Raw genomic sequence first — 22,429 nt, forward strand, 5'->3', positions numbered from 1 at the left:
TGTCCATTTTTTTCAACATTTTAGTTTCTATTTTTGAATGTGTGTATCAAAGGTTATATTAGGGTGAGAGGATGTCTGCCACTCTATCACAAGGATAATGTCATCAGTGATGTCATCAGTGATGTCATTTGAGATGTCATCAGTGATGTCATGAGTGATGTCACTGACCATGTCATGAGTGATATAATATGTGACGTCATCAGCAGTGCATTGTGGGAGCGCGAGTTATAGTTAGCTGAGCGTTTTGTACAAATGAAATGTCCAGCTAACTATAACGCCACTGAAACCTAAGTTTTTTTCAGTAAATTTCTAAGGTTTTCTAAATGCTAATTCCTAACTATAACGTGCCTGAAACCTATGGTTTTTTCATTGAATTTCAAAGGTTTTTTAAATGCTAATTTCTAACTTTAACGTAATTGAAACCTATGGTTTTTTAAGTGAATTTCAAAGCTTTTTTAAATGCTGTTTTATAACTATGCCTACAGAGGTAGGACATGTGAAGAAAGAAGAAAAAACACACAGAAAGAAGAAAAAGTAATGCAGAAAGAAGCAACAGAAGTCCTCAAAGACGAAGAAAGGTGCAGGAAGAAGGAAGACGTGCAGAAAAAACAAACAGAGGAGCAGAAAGAGGCCTTTGTTGCAAAATCATCCTGTACCCTCAACATTTTCAGATGGGTACTGGTGGTAACTGACTCTGACTAACCAGTCCTAGAGCCAGTGCTAAGCTAAAAGACACTTAGAATACAGTTAAAACACCTACATACACTAGGGAACACTATGCGTTGGGGTACCCCTGTTAATAGCATGACCTCCTCTGTAAGCCCCTAGTATATAATAGGGCAGGGGGATTAAAACTACCTCTTAAAACGCACCACAGGGCGCGTTTGCACACTGGTGAAGGGAGGGGGGAGCTGAGCTGGCGTGTGCAAACACGCCCTGTGGATGTTTTAATTTGGAGGATAAAGTCCCCTTGAATCCTGAGGGTCCCTTGGGTACAACTAGCCCATCAGGTATATCTAGTTATCACCACAGATCTGTGTTGCTGAAAAAATGGGCACGGCCTGGACCACCTCTCTGCAACGCAGCGCAGTAGCGCTTACTGGAAGCACCTGGTGGACTAGTTGGCACCCATGGGCCCTCAGTATTGAATGGGAATTATTTTCCCAACTTAAAACGCGCCATAGGGTGTGTTTGCACACGTCACCTCAGGCCCCGTCCCCTCCCTTCCCCACTGTGTAAACACGCCCTGTGGCCGTTTTAAGTTGGGAGATTAACTCCCCTTGAATCCTGAGGATCCCTCGGAGCAAATTAACCCACTAGGTACATCCAGTAAGCACCATTGCAGAGAGGTGTAAAAAGGGGCACAGCCTGCACCACCTCTCTTCAACGCAGCAGTGCGCTTACTGGAAGCACCTGGTGGGCTAGTTGGCCCCTAGGGTCCCTCAGGATTGAAGGGGAATTATTTCCCCAAGCTAAAACGCGCCCTAGGGCGTGTTTGCACACGTCACCTCAGGCCCCATCCCCTCCCTTCACCATTGTGTAGAGAGTTTAAGTCCCCTTGAATCTTTAGGGTACCTAGGGTCAAACTAGCCCACTAGGTACCTCCAGTAAGTGCCACAGAGCTGTGCTCCAGAAAGGTGTAAAAAGGGGTGTGGCCTAGAGCCAGTGCTATGTTAAAAGACATTTAGAATACAGTGAAAACACCTACATACACTAGGGAACACTATGCGTTGGGAACCCTGTGATTAGCATGACCTCCTCTGTAAGCCCCTAGTATATAATAGGGCAGGGGGATTAAAACTACCTCTTAAAACGCGCCACGTGGCGTGTTTGCACACGTCACCTCAGGCCCCTTCCCCACTGTGTAAACACGCCCTGTGGCCGTTTTAAGTTGGGAGATTAAGTCCCCTTGAATCCTGTGGGTCCCTAGGGTCAAACTAGCCCACTAGGTACCTCCAGTAAGCACCACAGAGCTGCGTTGCAGAGAGGTGTAAAAAGGGGTGAGACCTCAGGACACCTGTCTGAAACGCAGCTCCCTGGCGCAAACTGGAGATACCTGTTGGGTTAGTTGGCCCTCAGGGACCCTCAGTATTGAAGGGGAATTAATTCCCCAACTTACAACTCGCCAGGGGCCGCGTTTGCAGAGTGCTGCAAGGAGGGGGCGTGGCCTCCGGCGCGATGCCGGTCTTTTATTTTATTTTTATTTTTTAAGAAGGGGGCTGTGTGGCCCCCCTTCTTTTTCTAATTTATTGGCCCTGGGGACCCCATCCCCCAGGGCCTGCCACCTAATTTTTTTTTATAGCAAAAAACTTTTTTAGACAGTGGCCGCGTGGCCCCCCTCCCGAGGCCTTAATCAGCCCCGGAGGATTTTTTTATTCATTAGGAGGGGGCTGCATTGCCCCCCTCCTCAGGCCACTTATGGCCCCGGGGACCCCATCCCCCGGAACCGGCCTTTGTTTTTTATTATTTTTTTTAAATATATTTATAGAAACACCTAGGACATGCTGGACAAACCTTACGTACCTATCACCATGACGAGTTGCGTGATATTCATTAAAAGGCGACTATGCATACAATGAATCCACATGGAATGTATTTACATCGCTAGTGAAGCTCTGACGTGTCTGACGCCCTACCGTGCTTTATCCCGGCGCCCCCGCCGTTGGGTACTCTCCAAGTAGACACCCTTGTTGTTTATTTATACAAACATGGGTAGCTATTGACGGGCACATTTAATACACACGCACACCAAGCCATTCAAAGGGGATTCGACAAAAATTCGACCAAAACTATGCAAGAAACCCCCCTCACGGTTAATAAAACACACATCCACCGCCGGATGTGTAACACTTTTTATTTTACTCTCTGCAAAGGAGACAAACCTCACTTGAGAGTCACGGTGCGCTCCTGGTTGAGCCCAATGCTGTGTTACACCCACCAGTGCCCGCCGAGTGCCACACACCTCTGTGTTGTATTCCACCAGCTAGTGCATATGCTATGACACTCTCTAGCTCATGTGCACTGTAACACCACCCCGTGAATATGTCATGCCACACTTGCCTTCGCACGGGTTATATTGCCTCATCTAATGTGGCTTCCTCGATGCCTATGTTATAACGCACAGCGCTATGCCATACATATTACAATCTGGGATCCATATCTTTGTCACAGTGCATATGCAACGTTACACTCCCCAGCACATATTTTATATTACAACTTTAGAGACTAGTTAGGTCACACAACACTGCCCTGTGCATATTACACTCCAAGGTGCATATCGCATAGCACGCACTAGTGCCTGTGCTATCTCCCGCTCTCCAATGTATCTGTCATTGCGCACAATGTATTGCATATTATATTTCACGCCCCGGTTCATCTTATATCACACTTTTTGGTGCATAGTTTATACCATACACTATATCTAGTTTTCATTTTCAATCGTGCTCTCAGGACTATATTCTATATAACACTGCGTTCACCTGCCCTTTTCACAGGTATTACATTTTGCTATGGGGGGTGGAGAGTCAGGGGGTATTTCTGCCAAGTGAGCCCGGAGTCATAGTCACAAACATCCTCTTCTTCCTCAATAAAAGTGAGATTATGCTGCATACTTGTTCATATTTTAAGTAGTTCACACAGACACACATTTTAAAAACAATAAAGTTCCTAATACCTGCCTTCTCTGAACAGTTAGCTTGCTGCCCCATCCACCTCCTCCCTATCCTCTGTTGTCTGAATCCATGGACTAGCCTCCTCCCTCCTGCCATGCTTGGTCTGATGTGCTGCCACTGCCCTCCATTTAGCATGATGTACCAGTCCCCTCGTCCTGACATCCATTGCCCAATTCTATGCCCCATCATTGACCTCCTGCTTAGCCTCTGTGCTTAGCTTGCTGCCCTATTCCCCTTCCCCCTGCCCTCCAATGTCTTTGTGCATGCCCCTGCTCCATCCTTTTTGCCCACCATGTTTCATGGACCTGCCACTCCTATCTACTCTGAGTGTTCTGTTGAGCTGCCACTCCCCTCCCACCTGCCTAGCATTGTCAGATGACTGTAACCTGTCCCTGCCACCTCCACCCTGCCTGTCCACATTCCATGCCCCTATCCCCTTCCTCCTGTCCCCCGTGGTCAATTTTACTGCCACACCCTTCTGCCCTCCCTGGTCTGTTGTGCTGCAACTACTCTTCCTGCCTGCCCCACGTGGTCTGTTGTGAGGCCCCTTCCCCTGAACTCTTTTGTCTGTGCCCAGGTCCTGACCCTCCGTTCTATCCTCCATGGTCCTTTGTGCATGCCCCTACACCCTACTTCTTGCCCATCATAGCCATTGTACTGCCACTAGCCCTCCCGCTTGCCATGCATGGTCTTCTGTGCTGCCACGGCCCCTCTCGCCTTCCCTATGTGGTCAGCTAGCTGCCCCTGACCCCCTCCCACCTTCCCTCCATGGTCTGTGTGTATGCCATCATAGTCTCACTGTTGGTCTTCATGGTGTGTCTTGCTTCTAGTGCCCATCCTGCCTAACTTCCATGGTCATCTTGCTGCTCCTGCCCTGCCCCCTTGCCCCCAGCCCTCTGTTTCCATGTGCAGACCCCTATTCGCTCCCTCCTGGCTTGTCTGTTCCATTGTAATGGCCCTGATCCGTCCCTCCTGCCCTTTATAGTCTGTTATGCTGCAGCTTTCTCTCCTGTCTTTCCATTATGGTCAGCTCGCTACCATTGCCTCTTTCCCCTCTGTTCTCTGTTGTCAATGTGCATGGTCCTGTCCCCTCCCTATTGCTTCCTATGGATTGTGGTGCTGCACACCCGTCCCGCATGCCCTGTGTGGTGTATATTGCTGCTGCAAACCCTGATGTCTGCCCTGTAGGGTCAGTTTGGTGCACCTCTCCATATCTCCCCTGTCCTCTGTTATCCGTGTCCATGTCCCTACCCTAATTCCTCCTGCCTTCCATGATCCAATGTACCATACTTGCGAACATGTTGAACTTGGTAAGAGGGAGATTTTGAGAAAAAAACTGGGATATTAATTTTCCCCTTTGAGTTACATTGAACAATAGGAGATTGTAGACATGAGGCAGATCAAATAAAGCCCATTTGAGCTTAAAAACATTGAACGTTTCCTGGCTGAATCGGGTCTGCTGGCATGTATGGTTGTACTACCACTGCCTCTTCCTTCTGCCCACAATGGTCTATTATATTGCCACAGCCTCTCTTGCCAGTCCTGTATTGTTGGTGTGTTGCCCCAGCCCCCCTTTCCACTGCCCTCCATAGTCTGTCATGCTGCCACTGCCCTTCCTGCCTTCCCAGTGTGGTCAAATTGTTGCCTCTGCACCCTCCTACCTGCCTTCAATTTTCAGAGTCCGTGCCCCTGGCCTCTGCCTCTCAACAGTATCCTAATAAACAACTAGATTGCTAACATTCTATATTTATTACAAAAGTGTGGAACGCCTGACGTCATCTTGATGTAATCAAAACTGTAATACCTAGAGCATTTCCTTTAGAAATTACATATATGAGAGGGTCTTATTTGCATCAAAATTATGGTTAGTGCTCTAAAAAACTAAAATGAGGACATATTTTCTGAGTTTTCAAATAGCGACAAAGCACTTTTAAATTATTTGTTATCTTTATGTTTTTTTATCCAGTTAACCACTTGATTAAATGTTGCATATAGGGGAGAGGATATGGTGTTACTTCCAGAGCTGCAGACTTTGCAACTGGGGAACCAGGTTGGAGTTTCTGCTTCAGCACGACATTCTGTGTTTCTGGTCAAATCACTTAATCTCCCCATGTCTACAACTAAAATGAATTTGTTCTTGTGTGATGTAACCAATGCTCATGTAAAGCACTCCAATACCTGACAAGTCTGCACTATATAAAACTGCAAAAACACAAAAAATAAAAAGTGTTTTGCACACTTCTGTCATTGGGCTGCATGTGGGCTACATCTGGGTGATATTTGTGCTGCATTTGGGCTCTTTTGTCTCTGGTGGCCATCTTGGGAGATTTATTTGTTATGAAGTTTCCTAATTTCCTCATTTACTGCAGTCTCCTCAGTAGGAAATGCTTTCAGTTTTTTACTTTGATTCCATCAAGAAGGTATTCAGATATGTCACACATTTGCCATAAATACTGAATGTTAGCACTCTAGTTGCTCATTAGATCACTGTAGTAAAGCTACTGCTCACCACGAAAGTCTGCTGCTGGTATTAAAAGTGCATGTTTCAGTCTGCATGTCAGACTTTTTTAATGAAATAGAAGAGGATTTGAGAAGTCACTCAAAATGTGCCCTCATTTTTCTTTGTTCAGCACTAATCATAATTTCTATGGCAAAATGAACCCCCTCATTGTGTTCTTTTTTAAATTAAATGTTTTAAGTGTTACCAGTTTATTCCAATCAAGATGGCTTCAGGTGTGCCATACTTTTGTCATAAGTAAGACAGTAAGCGCTCTAGTTGTTCTTAAGAACACTCTGGGACATTCTGTCGATGGGCTATACTTGGGCTTCATCTGGGTGATATTTGTGCTATATTTTGGATCTTTTGTCTCTGGTGGCCATCTTGGGAGACTTATTTGTTATGAAGTTTCCTAATGTTCTCAGTTACTGCAGTCTCCCCAGTAGAAAATACTTTCAGTTTTTTACTTTGGTTCCATCAAGAAGGCATTCAGATGTGTCACACATTTGCCATAAATTCTGAATGTTAGCACTTTAATTGCTCATTAGATCACTGTAGTAAAGCTACTGCTCACCAGGGAAGTCTGCTGCTGGTATTCAAAGTGCATGTTTCAGTCTGCATGTCAGAATTGTTTAATGAAATAGAAGAGGATTTGAGAAGTCACTCAAAATGTGCCCAAATGTTTCTTTCTGCTGCGCTAATCATACTTTCTATGGCAAAATGAACCCCCTCATTTTGTTCCTTTTTAAATTGAATGTTTTAAGAGTTACCACTTTATTTCAATCAAGATGGCTTCAGGTGTGCCATACTTTTGTCATAAGTAAGACTGTTACCGCTCTCATTTTTCTTTAGAACACTCTGGGACATTCTGTCATTGGGCTATACTTGGGCTACATCTAGGTGATATTTGTGCTACATTTGGGCTCTTATGTCTCTGGTGGCCATCTTGGGAGACTTATTTGTTATGAAGTTTCCTAATTTCCTCATTTACTACAGTCTCCTAAGTAGGAAATACTTTCAGTTTTTTACTTTAATTCCATCAAGAAGGCATTCAGATGTGTCACACATTTGCCATAAATTCAGAATGTTAGCACTCTAGTTGCTCATTAGATCACTGTAGTAAATGTACTGCTCACCAGGGAAGTCTGCTTCTGGTATTGAAAGTGCATGTTTCAGTCTGCATGTCAGAATGTTTTAATGAAATAGAAGAGGATTTGAGAAGCCACTCAAAATGTGCCCTAATTTTTCTTTCTGCAGTGTTAATCATACTTTCCATGGCAAAATGATCCCCCTCATTTTGTTCCTTTTTAAATGAAATGTTTTAAGAGTTACCACTTTATTCCAATCAAGATGGCTTCAGGTGTGCAATACGTTTGTCATAAGTAGGACTGTTAGCGCTCTAGTTGTTCTTTAGAACACTCTGGGAAGTTACAGTAGTACACAATGGAATCAACTGACAGTCTCTGTCCTTGTTGGATGTACATGTTTTACTGAGAATGTCAGACTTCATTCTCACATGACTGAGAAAGATAATGTGAATTTACAGAAAATATGCTCTCAGTTTAGCTTATATATCACCTTCCAAACCTCTGTGGGAAAAGCATGAGAAAATAGTTTTCTCTCAAACATGATTCATGATATCCCAGCAGAAGGCTTTTTCACATGGTAAAATCACCTTAGAACACACCACAATTCCTAAAATGAGTATGATACCATCAACAAATGAGTTATAATGTAACTAAAGTCTTAAAACCTTCTATTAACTGCAATGCTTTTTAATGAGGTGCTATCATGTATATTGGTCCCAAGATGGCTGCCAACACTTCTTGGATGAAGTGCTGACAGCCAATCAGATCTCACGATGAGATGTGTGGTTAGGCTCTGCCCAGATATATATGTGATTTTACTTTTGATTTTCTCAGGAACTACGGAACGGATTTACACCATTTAACCAAAAGGCACAACTCTGAACCAAGGGCTACCATTTTGCCAAATTTGGTGTAATTCCGTTCAGCAGTTCGGGCGGTAGCTGCGACTAAAGGTTCCTATGGAAAATTGCATGGAGAAAACATGTTTTGGGATTCCCCTTTTTTCTCGGCCCCCGCTTGACGAATCACACCAAGACTTTCAGGATAGGAGCAGACCGGAGTGCCCCAACAGTTTTGAAAATTACGCAAAGATTCGTCAACCGGCGCCAAAGTTATTCCATATAGAATGTTGCGGATTTCCTATGGATAATATGTCCTAACTATAACTATATATTTTATAAACACAAAGAAGAGGGTGGAGGCTGATTGGATCCGCAACAAACAAATATCAGTGGTTACCGTAATTAATCAAGGATATTGCACGAAACCAGAGAGTACTACCCTCTTTACTCTCAAAAATGTGGGACAAAGTCCTACATTGACATACAAATACACAAGAGGTTCAGCACTATATACTTTTGTATGATCTCCAAGTAACAACAGCCGTTTGATAAAGCTTGTGACACAAGATATAGAGTTTTTCTTCTTTATTGTTTTTGAATGAAGATTTCTTGTATTTCACATTTCATGTTCACATAGCCATAGCCAACGCGTTTCGTCTCCCATGAGACTTCTTCAGGGCTCATCAGTATCGTGTATATGGTTCTTTCCTGTATGGCCGTTCCTAGGGTATGAAAATTTCTCTAGGTCACCCAATATTTTGTGACGGTCTGATAGCCAGCAACTCAGGTCATATATATTCACTGAAAAAACCATAGGTTTCACACATGTTATAGTTAGCTGGACATTTCACTGATACAAAACCATTGAAATTCCCCCGTTATAGTTAATTCAGCTAACTATAACTCGCGCGCCCGCAATCCACTGCTGATGACGTCACATATTACATCACTCATGACATGGTCAGTGACATCACTCATGACATCACTGATGACATCTCAAATGACATCACTGATGACATCACTGATGACATCATCCATTGAGTATGTGTTTCTGAACAATTTTAATATGTTTAATATATATAGGGAAAGGCCTGTTGAAGAATAAGTGGGTGTACAAGTGTGTAAATGGATGATTTTCTGTGGTGCGTAACTGACTTTATAAGTGAGTCATTAAATGTATCTTACTGCAGACTAGTGACTAAACTGTGTAAATGTTTGTATGTGTCTGTATGTTGGTGTATAAGTGGCTGCATGGTTTTATGAATAGCTATATGAGTGTCTATATGAGTTATTGATTGCTTGTCTCAGTATCTGTATGGGTTCCTGAGTGTTTGTGTGGGTAGGGTGTGTGTGACTCTATGCATAGATGTGTGAGTGGGTGATTCTATGGGTGCATGGTTTTAAGAGTGCATCTGTGATGGACTGTATGGTTGAGTGAGTGTATGTATGGGTGTGTTAGGGATTGAATGTATATCTCAGTGGTACATTTGTGACTAACTACATATGTGAAAGGCAGTATATATGCGTCTAAGAGTATATAAGTGGGTAGATGTGAGAGTGTGTGATTGTGAGAGTGACTGTATGGATGAGTGTGTGCTTGTATCAATGATTCTATAAGAGCGTAAGAATGTGGTACTATTTTTATGAATAAGTGAACTTGAGTGTGTATAACCGCATAGGTGAGTAAATGGGAGTGTGATTATTTGCATGACTGACTAGGTGTGAGAGTACCTCTATGGATTATTGGTGGTGTGTGAGTGTCTATATAGGTGTATAAATGCATATGATAGTCTTGTATGGATTGACTGTAAGTATGAGTGACTGTACAGGTGAATGAGTGGAGGTGTATGTAGACCTAAGAGTTAATTAGTGGGTATGTAGTTATTGGTATTGCAGTATGTATGGTTTTGAGAATGGAACTCTGAAATTTTGAGTCGGTGTATCAAAGGTTATATTAGGGTGTGAGAAGATGTGGTAATTTATCACATGGATGACGTCATCAGTGATGTCATCAGTGATGTCATTTGAGATGTCATCAGTGATGTCATGAGTGATGTCACTGACCATGTCATGAGTGATGTAATATGTGACGTCATCAGCAGTGGATTGCGGGCGCGCGAGTTATAGTTAGCTGAACTAACTATAACGGGGAATTTCAATGGTTTTGTACGAGTGAAATGTCCAGCTAACTATAACATGTGTGAAACCTATGGTTTTTTCAGTGAATTTGCAAGGTTTTTTAAATGCTAATTCCTAACTATAACGTGTGTGAAACCTATGTTTTTTTCAGTGAATTTGCAAGGCTTTTTAAATGCTAATTCCTAACTATAACGTGTGTGAAACCTATGGTTTTTTCAGTGAATTTGCAAGGTTTTTTAAATGCTAATTCCGTCTATAACATGTGTGAAACCTATGGTTATAGTTATAGATTGACTTTATTCTGTAATATGGAATGGCTCAGCTCTTTTTTTTTTTAATTCACGGTGCACGCATGCGTACGTGCTCCGTGTGCGCATGCGTACGTGCTCTACGTGCGCATGCGTACGTCGTGCGTGCTCCGTACGCGTGTGCTCCATACGCGCATGCGTGCGTGCTCCGTGCGCGCATGCTTGCGTGCTCCGTGCGCGCACCCTGCGCACGGCAAGTCATGTGATTTAGAAACAACACTTTTCATTGGTTTATAGTAGTTTCAGGTCATGTGTTTAAGAAACAACACTTTTCATTGGTTTATAGTAGTTTCAGTTCCAGAAACTTCCAACACCACACCCACTCCCCTCATTATTTCTTCTGATTCCCTGGGAGAAGAAGCTGAGCAGCTTTTCCAGTACTTGAGAATGGCAGAGCAGCAGTCATCTTCTGGAAACAGAAAGACTCTTTTATCTGGCAATTTTTTAGATTTCCAGAGGGGCAGAAGAAGGTGAATGCTCCAAAAGTCACCTGCACTATTTGTGGTGTTGTCTTATCAAGAGGAGATTCTAAAAAGAAATACTCTTTTAGTATTTTCACTATAATCAGGCACGTTAAAGGAGTACACCCTGTGGCTTTTGCTCGAGCTGCTAGAGACAACCCTCCAGCAGCTCAGCCGAGCACATCCGCAACAGCTCAGCTGAGCACATCATCGGCAGCTCAGCTGAGCACTTCATCTGCGGCAGCAGCTTCACCTGCTTCTGTTCCTCTGGATATACACCCTCTGTTCAAGAGGGTGCATATACGGTGCAATGCGTGCAATGCTCTTCTCTCTTATGGGGACACCAGCATTCCCCTAATAGAGAGCAAGATACAGCAGCACACATGCGGCACCCCATAATTATTTTCATTTTTTTGTTCCTCTGTTCCTCAATTAACACAACGGCTCTTTTTAGAGCCACCTAACATCTAAACACTTAAATTTGATTTTTAATTCTATTTTTTTAATGATTTTTTTTCCGCCGTGCGCGTGCGCACACCTCGCGACGGTGTGCGCACCGTGCGCGCACCCCGCGATTTAAAAAAAAAAATAATGTTTTTTTCACCCTTCAGGGTCCTTCAGGGACCACCTGACAAAAGATAGGGGGTCAGGAACTCTGTACCCTGCCCCCTTTTCACGTTCTCCACCTTTCTTTTTCACTGTCACACACAAAATGGTGGACAACACTTCCTGATTTCGACCGATTCGAATGTTGACTGACATGTAACCACCAATCACAATTACGCTCGCGCACGTTAAGCTGCGCGCACGGTGCGTGCACGGTGCGCGCATATAGATATTTATGTACTTTTAACGGCAATTTTCTCAGGAACTACTGAACAGATTGACATCATATATGCAAAAGGCACATCCCTGACCTGAGGACTACCTCTTTGCCAAATTTCAAGTAATTCTGTTCAGCCGTTCGGGCTGTACCTTCGACTAAAGGTCCTATGCATTTTGGGACCCCCCTTTTTTCTCAGCCCCCGCTTGACGAATCACCCCGAGACTTCCATTGTAGGAGCTGAGCAGAGCGCCTCATTAGTTTTGAAAATTTCGCGAGGATCCGTCAACGGGCGCCAAAGTTATTCAAAATAGAATTTTCAGACTTCCTATGGAAACGCGGTCCTAACTATAACTATCTACTGGCGACCGCCAGTAGATAATATATATATATATATATATATATATATATATATATATATATATATTACCTACTGGCGGTCGCCAGTAGGTAGTTATAGTTAGGACCACGTTTCCATAGGAAAACCTCAACATTCTATTTTGAATAACTTTGGCGCCGGTCGACGAATCCTCGCGAATTTCTCAAAATAGGTGGGGCGCTACGCTCCGCTCCTACCCTGAAAGTCTCGGGGGGATCCGTGAAGCGGGGGCTGAGATAAAAGGGGGGTCCCAAAACGCGTTTTTCCCATGCATTTTTCCATAGGACCTTTAGAACGAGCTACAGCCCGAACGGCTGAACAGAATTACTCAAAATTTGGCAGAGAGGTAGTCCCTAGGTCAAGGAAGTGCCTTTTGTAGGTTTGGTGTAAATCTGTTCAGTAGATTCTGAGAAAATAGCCTTTAAATCAATATATATATCTGAGCCCGCTTACGGTACGCTTACCGTACGCTTACGGTAAGCGTACGGTGGCGTGCGCGAGCGCGATTCTGATTGGCTCTTAGATCTTAGTAAACATTCGAATCGGCCGAAACCAGGAAGCGGCGGCCGCCATTTTGTGTATTTCACTCTGAAAAAAAAGAGTGAAAACAAGGAAAGGGGGCAATGAGGAGAGTTACAGACCCCCTAACATTTGTAAGGGGGTCAAAGAAGGACAGAAAAGTACAAAGAAAACATTTATTGATTTTAAAAAAAATCACGGGGTACGCGTACGGTAAGCTTACGGTAAGCGTACGGTAGGAAAAAAAAAAAAAAAAAATGAAAATCAGATTTAAGTGTTTAGATATTAGGGGGCTCTAAAAAGAGCCGTTGTGTTTATGAAATGATTTTTTAGTGGTACCTACAAGTAAGTACCGATGCAGAGTCTAAGGTTCAAGAGGAAGACTTCATCATTGAAGTGCACACCATCTCCTCTATAAATGTCTTGCATGTCATAACGCAAGTTGTTGTGGTAAATGGCACCCATACCATAGTCACGGAGGAAAGCAGAAACAGATTTGTTGACGTGCTTTCTTGCTTTGTCATCGCACCGCGTGCCCACCGTGCGTGCACGGCACTAACTGCGTAAAGTGGGCGCGCGGTGCGCGAAGCGCGCCGCGTGCTCACTGTGCGCGCACGGTGCGCGAAGCGCACCGTGCGCGCACGGAACGAACTGCGTTAAGTGGGCGCGCACGCCACGAATGGCGTAAAGTAACTTAGCATTTAAAAAACCGTACAAATTCACTGAAAAAACCATAGGTTTCACACACGTTATAGTTAGGAATTAGCATTTAAAAAACCTTGCAAATTCACTGAAAAAACCATAGGTTTCACACATGTTATAGTTAGCGGAAATTTTACTGATAAAAAACCAATGAAATTCCCCCGTTATAGTTAGTGCAGGCAACTATAACTCACGCGACCGCAATCTTCTGCTGATGACATATGTGTCTTTATGAAAAAAAAATATTTGTAATATATGTATAGCTAAAAATGTATGGAAGAAGACATGGGCAAATAAGTGTCTAAATACAGTATTAGCATCAGCAGAGGATTGCGGTCGCGTGAGTTATAGTTGCCTGCACTAACTATAACGGGGGAATTTCATTGGTTTTTTATCAGTAAAATTTCCGCTAACTATAACATGTGTGAAACCTATGGTTTTTTCAGTGAATATATATATATATATATATATATATATATCTCAAGTCCAACCCCATTCCAACTCAGAAACGGGCCGACACATGCTCAGTGACAACTGGTAGATTTATTGTCAAAATTCAATGCGCAAAGCAGGAACCATTTTCAATGTTGTGAAACGCTCGGCATACGCGTTTCAGTCTTTCGACCTTCCTCAGTGCCAGTTCCAACCAACAGTGAAAATACACCTGGGGGCCTGTTTAAATATATGGGAGTTCTCTTCTGATTGGAGTGTGTTAATTAACCAATCTCCACGGCCTCTGGCTGCGCTGCTCGTCGTGATCCATGCCGGGATTTCATGTGCCCCCGCTGCGAGTTAAAATACAGTGATTTCTATACTCGTACGTCAAGTGGCGTCCCAGTCCTGCTGGCCACGGAATGCACAATCACCCCAGCCTCTATCACGGGAGACAATGATGGCAATGGAATTACTGTTGGCACCTTAATGCAGCAAACTGCCGCATCCTCTCTCCCCATCCTTTGGCAATATCCAGGTAAGTTTCCTTTCCAAGTGGGGGGGGCGACGCGCTGTACTTTTATACACAGACCAGGAGTAGCAAGCAGTGCGCGTAGCTCCAAACCGAGAGGGCGTGTCGGTAACCGGTGCTTGCCTTACCGGTGACACATCAAGTCCAACCCCATTCCAACTCAGAAACGGGCCGACACATGCTCAGTGACAACTGGTAGATTTATTGTCAAAATTCAAAGCGCAAAGCAGGAACCAAGTTCACTGTTGTGAAACGCTCGGCATACGCGTTTCAGTCTTTCAACCTTCCTCAGTGCCAGTTCCAACCAACAGTGAAAATATACACCTGGGGGCCTGTTTAAATATATGGGAGTTCTCTTCTGATTGGAGTGTGTTAATTAACCAATCTCCACGGCCTCTGGCTGCGCTGCTCATCGTGATCCAATGCCGGGATTTCATGTGCCCCTGCTGCGAGTTAAAATACAGTGATTTCTATACTCGTACGTCAAGTGGCGTCCCAGTCCTGCTGGCCACGGAATGCACAATCACCCCAGCGTCTATCACGGGAGACAATGATGGCAATGGAATTACTGTTGGCACCTTAATGCAGCAAACTGCCGCATCCTCTCTCCCCATCCTTTGGCAATATCCAGGTAAGTTTCCTTTCCAAGTGGGGGGGTGAGGGGCTGTACTTTTATACACAGACCAGGAGTAGCAAGCAGTGCGCGTAGCTCCAAACCGAGAGGGCCTGTCGGTAACCGGTGCTTGCCTTACCGGTGACACATCAAGTCCAACCCCATTCCAACTCAGAAACGGGCCGACACATGCTCAGTGACAACTGGTAGATTTATTGTCAAAATTCAAAGCGCAAAGCAGGAACCAAGTTCAATGTTGTGAAACGCTCGGCATACGCGTTTCAGTCTTTCGACCTTCCTCAGTGCCAGTTCCAACCAACAGTGAAAATACACCTGGGGGACTGTTTAAATATATGGGAGTTCTCTTTATATATATATCACCACAGCACAGAGCCCTGCGCAACACGCAATCCATACTGAAAGGAATTCCAAACCACAACGAAGTTTCTTTAGTGGGGTTTATTCCATGGCCAAACTAGCCCAATGTGTTTCGGCATTTACACGCCTTGATCACGGGTGACAGAAAATTTCGGCCAAACTTAAGTGCAAATACAAATGTTAACATAAAAGACGGCTCTTAAAAGCTTTTTGTTAAAACACCCACGGTGGCATCCATCATAACATATGGCATCCATCTTAACATATGTTTTTACATCTTCCAGTTCCTAAGTAGGGAAACAGTATGCACCTTTGAAGCATCATATCACAATGAAGGCGCCAACATTCACGGAACATTTTCATCTCATTAGGAGGCTTACATAATTTTGTAAATTATCAGTACACATTTACCAATAAACATTATAACTATATATGTGTAACGGCCATCTTATAACGTGCAATCCGACATACCATGTTGACAATTCATTAATATGATAAATCTCATAAGCACGTTATAACGGTACACTTAATATGCATGAAATCTCCAAAATTCATGTTTGTATACACATCACGTACATGAGTCACTATTACCTTCTTTTACTCATGAATGGCTGCAATTCAGTGATATCACGACACAAATCGATTGTTAACAATCCCCTACTATATCTCTTACTCATAATTGACAAATTGTACAATGAATTCCACAATCATTTTTTAACCACAATGGGTAAATTATCAATATTCGAGATTTAGTTTACATCCATTCATATTATCCATAATTGAATATAGCATACAATCAAGCGGTCCTTTATCTGCCTGTGATCTTGCATCATTGAATCCTTGATTAGTTACAGATATTCTTGTCAAAAGGAGCGTGTCATGGTTCCACCTGTATAAATACAAAAAGCACAAAGAAAAGATATACTAAAATTAAAATCTAAAATGCCTGGTGCCTAAGAATAAGAAGTGAATTTAAAACAACAGTATCAGAAGCTACACAGCTAATATTTCATATGTTGTACATACAACAGATAGTTCTCAAATGGATAACAGCCCTTTACAATACTTCATTCTCCTAAAAAGCAGGCTAACTCTTCATCAGATTTCAAACCTTTGGGTATTTTTGTTTCAAGATCAAGTATATTTCAATTGCCTCAGTTTGCATATTCTGTCTCCCCCTCTAATCGTCTGGGGAACACAATCTATTACATAAAAACGAAGCAGGTTTCTATTGCTTTCATGTAACTCTTCGAAATATCGCTTCACCAGATATTGTTTATCCTTATTCTGAATAGCATGAGGTTTGCTGTTCAGAATCATTGATCCTGAGATGCCTAATTGGTGTTGAGTGGGTGGCTCTTCCCCTGGCCACTCAGGTTCTTGGTTCACTTCTGCAGACCCTTGCAAAGTGATTTGGTTTACCTTAGCTGGAGCATGTTTCCCCTTGGGTGGGCCAGTTGTCAATGGGATGTTCTTTTTGCACTTTTGGCAGCGTGTGTCTGGTGTCCAAGCAGGTGGTTTTGTCTTTCCGTCTCTCTGACATGTCATGATGGCATCAACTTACACGGTCTTGATCATTGATGGTTTGTTGAACCTCAAGCTGCCATGGCCAGTGTTTTTTGCTACGTCCATTTCAGAGACACGTACCGTGACCTGGCGAGAATTAAGATGTCTCTGAGGCTGATACCTGTTTGACAAAGGATGAGGCCTTGGAGGGTGACTATCCTGCATTTTTCTGTAAGTTTCAACCGTACTTCTTTGGATTCTTCACCAGCCATGCAGATGCTGGCTAGCGTCTGCAGGCAGGTGTAGAAGTTGTTGATGGGCTCTCCTTTGCATGCTTGCTGTACCTTAGAGTACTCAAAGTCTGGGTTGAGTTGGGTGTCAAAAATTGCTGTTCAGGGCTGACTGCCATATCATAGTCGTCTTCCTTGCCCGTCCCTAGGAGGTAGTCCAATAGCTTGTAGATTTCCTCTTCCACATAGTGTAGCTGCAGCAACCGTCTTTTTGGTAGCTGGGTAGTTGTTGAGATGTTTTTCACCTCAGCGCCACTGTGGCAAAGTCTGCAAGCTTGCTAAATGGCTGTAGCGTGTTGAACGAGCTCTGTAGGTTGGCTGTTGCAGTTCTGGGCTTGTGCATGGCCTTGTGCTGCGTTGGCGTTGCCATATTCTCAAAAAGCAAGAGCGAGCCATATGTCCTTGCAAACTGGGTATTGCTAAGAAGCAGAAACAGTGTTCACAAGGAACTCATTTTCAAAATTAATTTGTTTTTGCAAGAATTAGTATATCCTCCTAGATTTAAACAAAACAAGAAGATACAGAATGCTCGACTTAGGTCACCCAGAGTTTTTTACAGAGCTGAACGCAATGAGCAGTTGGACAAGAAAAATGTTGAAAGCAAAAGGCTTGAACTTACTGGAAACTCTTAGACTATCTGAAGAAATACCAAAGCCCACAGTATTGTATAATCAAACAATCATAATTACTTATAGTATGCAACCCTATCTTTTATGTGTCTGTGGTTCATACGATAGATTCCTATTGACAAAATTTAGACCTGGGATATTACATAGAATAACCAGTTTCCCAAACATGAACGACTGGACAAAAGTCATGCAATTGTGCCCCTGTGATGTTCGCTCAGAGCAAACAACACTCCATGTGGTTTTATTCTGCAAATATTATAATGCTCAAAGAAAAAAATTGATTATACCTCTTTTAAAAGTTTGGTATGAGACAATGTCGCCCAGCTTTTCTAGCGCTACAGTTTCACAAAAATGAATATGTAACTTGGACATTTTTAATCTTACAACAAAGTAATCACGTAAAGGTGGGGTAAGGAAAATCAACCTCAAATGTTAAAATGAAATGTGATTTAATGTACTGTTTATGATTTTTTCTTATAGAAATCGAATAAAGCTTTGTTTGATTTGATTTGATACAGAACAAAACCCTAAATCCATAAGGCATACCAATATTTTTTCGTGAAAACCCACAGAACAGAAATTACATAGTTCTCACTTCAGCCGAAGTGTGTGTAACTTCATTTGCCTAACAGTCTTTGAGATACAAAAGAGCATAAAAATATTTTGTATTTGTATATTTGCATTATATACATTTTCACATTTGAAAGTGATTTGTGAACCCCAGTGAAGTGACCATAAGCAAACCAAACCAGGGAAATAAATGTAGTGCTATTGGAGACTGTGGTTTTTGGTAATTTAAAAGAGGGGCCAGTTGGAGATATAGTACAATCAATTTTTCAAAAATAACTCATTGGGGCTCTCCCTTTTCAATAGTCGACGACATTTCGGCCCTCTCGCGGTACGGGATCTCTTCATAACAGAAATTCTGGGAACGAGCAACACAGGGTGCCTGAATGCAGAAGTCCTTCTTAATTAATTTTGGGGTACTTCTCAATGATGATCTGGATATGTAGTGCCCTTAACACGAAAGCCACAGCTTGGCTTCTGGCGTTGTTCGCAGTAACTAGGTTACCGTAGGTTCAATTCATAGATTGGAGTAGTATCCAATAATTGAGGATAGTGCTTCATTAACCAATTGAGGCAAGGTAGCAGTAACCAATATATTGAGCGGTGACCTTCAGGAAACATTTCTTAGTTGTGAGTACCAGCCAAAAATGAAGGCAATGCTTCTTTAATCACTTGGATGCACAGGTGCAGTAATTCAATTATTCTGCTGTGACCGTCAAGGAAGTGGATACTCCCGACGGCAAGGCGCTGTAACTGGCATTAATGTGCAGCTTGGCTTACAGTGCTGTGTCTCGGTCTTATGGCTGAGCGGTGATCTGAATTTGTCTTTGAGCTACCCCAGTGTGTAAGGCTCTCAGGTAGGCTGGACGCACTGTGCTTGAAAGTAATGAGCAACTGGGGGAGGTTACTGTCATGAGGAGTAGTTTTATCTTCCTGCTCTTTGGGCCCACTTTCCTGAAGTAGGCTTGTGGTGCTCCTTCCCCTAAGCTGCACAAGGGGAATTAGAAGACTCTGACTCCCCCTATCCTTCAGTGCTGCATGGGTGCTGCTGTATCCAGGGTGTATAGTGCTCAGCCCTCGTGCTGGGTCCAGCTGCTGAGTACGGCGTTGTGTTCTGCTGAGTGTCTGCCTCGTGCAGTGCGTGGTAGCTGGACGTGGCCTTGGCCGTGTGGCCCATCTGCAGAGGCCTTCTGCACGTGCTGTGAGCTGTGCATTTCTGTGTGTTGCAGACTCACAGTGAAGTCAACTCCAGTTGGGGCTGCCAGAGGCGTAATGAAAGTTTGAGGCCCCCCCTCTGCAATGTACAAGGGGGCCCCCCACCGGATTTTATCAGGAGCTCTCAGGCCAGATTACTGTACTGAGGGGGCCCTCTGCAGCTTGCCCCCCTGCACCACGGGGGATGCAGGGGCTTGTGTTATGCCCCTGGGGCTGCTGGAGCCAGAGGAGAAGGAGCGCGTGGCCATCGGGATTCTCGTCACCAGTGCAGGCAGTTGTGCTGGTGCATAGGGGTCTAGCAGGTAACATTGAAATTATGGATCCTCACATTGGTAGTAAGAACTAGGTGGGCTTCCCTTTATTTATACCCCTGGGCACGTCTGGCTATAGGGTATACGTGCACATCACCATGATGGTCAAAGGTCGTTCCAAGTGGGACGGTAGCTCACTACACTTATTAGTTTCTTTTAAGCTGTCTCCCTAAGGCACACAGCATTCCAAAAAGTGGAGATACATTTTTTTTTGTCAGAGTTTTAGAAAAATGTTTTCACCAATCCAGTTCAGTCTCTGTAATGTAGTCCATAGCAATAATGTCATAACTTGAAAAAGCGTGAAAAGGTAATGGCATGCGATGAAAGAGAGGTAAGTTTAGAGCCTTTTGAAGGTAACGTACCTGATTGACACCCTTGACATGTCTACACTCTGAGACGTAGAAATGCAATTAGTATGAAAACTGGGGACTAAAGTAGGAAGTGCATAGGCTGTTTTTTACTGACATACAGGCAGTTTCACAAGATGTGATTGATATAAATAACTTTATGATGTCTTTTGTTCACTCATGCAAGTACTCAGACACTGCTTTAAGTGGAAGAAAAAGTGAGGAGGGTCTAAAAGGCCTGATAGCATACATTTAAAAAAATCCAAAAGAAGCATGGCCTGTGTAACTAGGATCACAGCTCATACATTTAAAATATAAACATGTGCATGACAAATTTATAAATATAGACTTATTGGACAAAAAATTGCTCAAATAAGCATGCACCAAGATATTTACCATTTCATATTGCACCAATTTCCTAAGCTATTTACAATAAAGCAATTGGCAGAAAAAATTAAAAGTAAGAGGCACCTTATCTGCTTGTTATTGCTGCTCTTGTACAGAAAGATGCTCAAAGGGGATAATTTGGATGCTGAACTGGAATGAAATAGTATCTTGGGCCCAAGTAAAATCAACTCCAGACAACAGGATCCATCATGTTGATTTGTCACTGTGTCATAAAAGGGACATGTGGTGACTATGCAATGAAACTCCGGAACGTAACAATCAGGTACTGGTTTTCTACTTCTTTAGCCAGTGAAAGTTGAAAGCAGAGTGATTAATATGGCCCTGGTTCAATATGTTGTGTCTTTTTTTGTGCTTTGGCAGGCTTCAGTCCTGAATGACCCTTTCCCACTCAAAGCCATCACCATTCTTTAGCCAAAAGCCCTGAGGCGCCCACAGTTGGTTCACTGGAGTGAATATTCATTTTCAATACACTGGGTCCCTCAGGCTATACCTAGAAAGAGGCTTTTGGAAAAAGATTCTAACAGAAGCAGAGTACTGCAGCAGGACATCAGAGGTATTATGGGGATCACAAGAGCAGAAAATAATTATGCAGGCTGGTGCTCATTTTCAGGTTACGCCTGCACAGAGCTTGAGCTGTCTTGCAAAATCTCTTGCATTAAAAAATCTTGAAATTGGCTCAGAACCCACCCATTACTTACCATTGACTGGCTCCCACGTGGCTCCTACATCACCCTTGCTTACTTTCTTACTATTGGTCAACACCCTCCTCTTAACCTCTGTCTTCCTCCTGGGCTTTCAGTCATAGAGTATTCTTCTTGCCGTGGAGCCTGGACCAAGTAATGCTTCCAGTGGCCAGTATCCTTCCACTGGCTGCCCTCTTGCAGATATACTTTTGTTTTTCATTTTACGCTAGTACTCAATGGGAGTGCATTTGTTTGCAACACCTCTCTGAGACTTCCACCCTGGCACATCCTTGTTGCTTGCCCTGCCTCTCCCACTCCCTCCAGCTTTGTAGTTTCTTTAATGTCCCTCCTACCCCATCCTGCTTTGCCATTGCTTCCCTTGCCCCTCTGTAGTGCCCAACAACTCTCCCCTAACCCCGTCACCTGCCCCCAAATTCCTATAAACACGCTCTTCGCAGGATTCCACACAACCCACATGCTTACATTTCTAATGACTATTTCACATAAATTCATGTGTATCTGTAGCTCAAGTATAGGAAAGCATGTCAGGGAGCTTTGGGGCAAGGGGCCAGACAATATGGCAGCTGCTGGCACAACATCCTCTGTTGACGCCAGGCTGTGGATCCTGCAACTGCCAACATATACACCACATGCTGTTCCTCCCTGGTGTTACTCCCTAACAGAAAATACAAATAAAGGAATGCGCTTCTCAAATGCATGGAACTTTCTGTTGAAGGCGAAAGAAGAGCTCTGAGCCTGCTCTACCCCATCTCCCTCGGCTCCAAACCCAAGCCCATCACGTGACAGTGATTACTACAGGGAGCCTGAAGGGCAATCTCTTTGAATTTTTAAACCACCCACATAAGAACCATCAATAAATAAAAAGGGAAATAAAAAAAGAAGTCATTGCATCGCATGTGTGGAACGTTAAAGATTTCCTAGGGCTCCAAATCGTGTGTAAAAATAAAAAAGGAAAATCTTATTTTTTTATTTTCGCTTACATTTCTAAGGAAATGCATTAGTCACCAAAAACAAACTAGGTAGTGATTAATTTAAAAACATTTACGTTTTTTACCTGTAATCTTGCAT

The 22,429-nt window shown here is 43.3% G+C and overlaps 1 protein-coding gene across 2 annotated transcripts in view; it reads left to right on the plus strand.

The window, feature by feature from the left end:
- The window catches only part of LOC146798598 (solute carrier family 22 member 6-A-like), a 536,863-nt gene that overhangs the window by 489,495 nt on the left and 24,939 nt on the right, over positions 1-22,429 (plus strand). The gene's annotated exons all lie outside the window — the stretch shown is intronic.

The sequence above is a fragment of the Triturus cristatus genome, chromosome 9, assembly GCF_964204655.1.
Source record: "Triturus cristatus chromosome 9, aTriCri1.1, whole genome shotgun sequence".
In the NCBI taxonomy this organism is placed as follows: domain Eukaryota; kingdom Metazoa; phylum Chordata; class Amphibia; order Caudata; family Salamandridae; genus Triturus; species Triturus cristatus.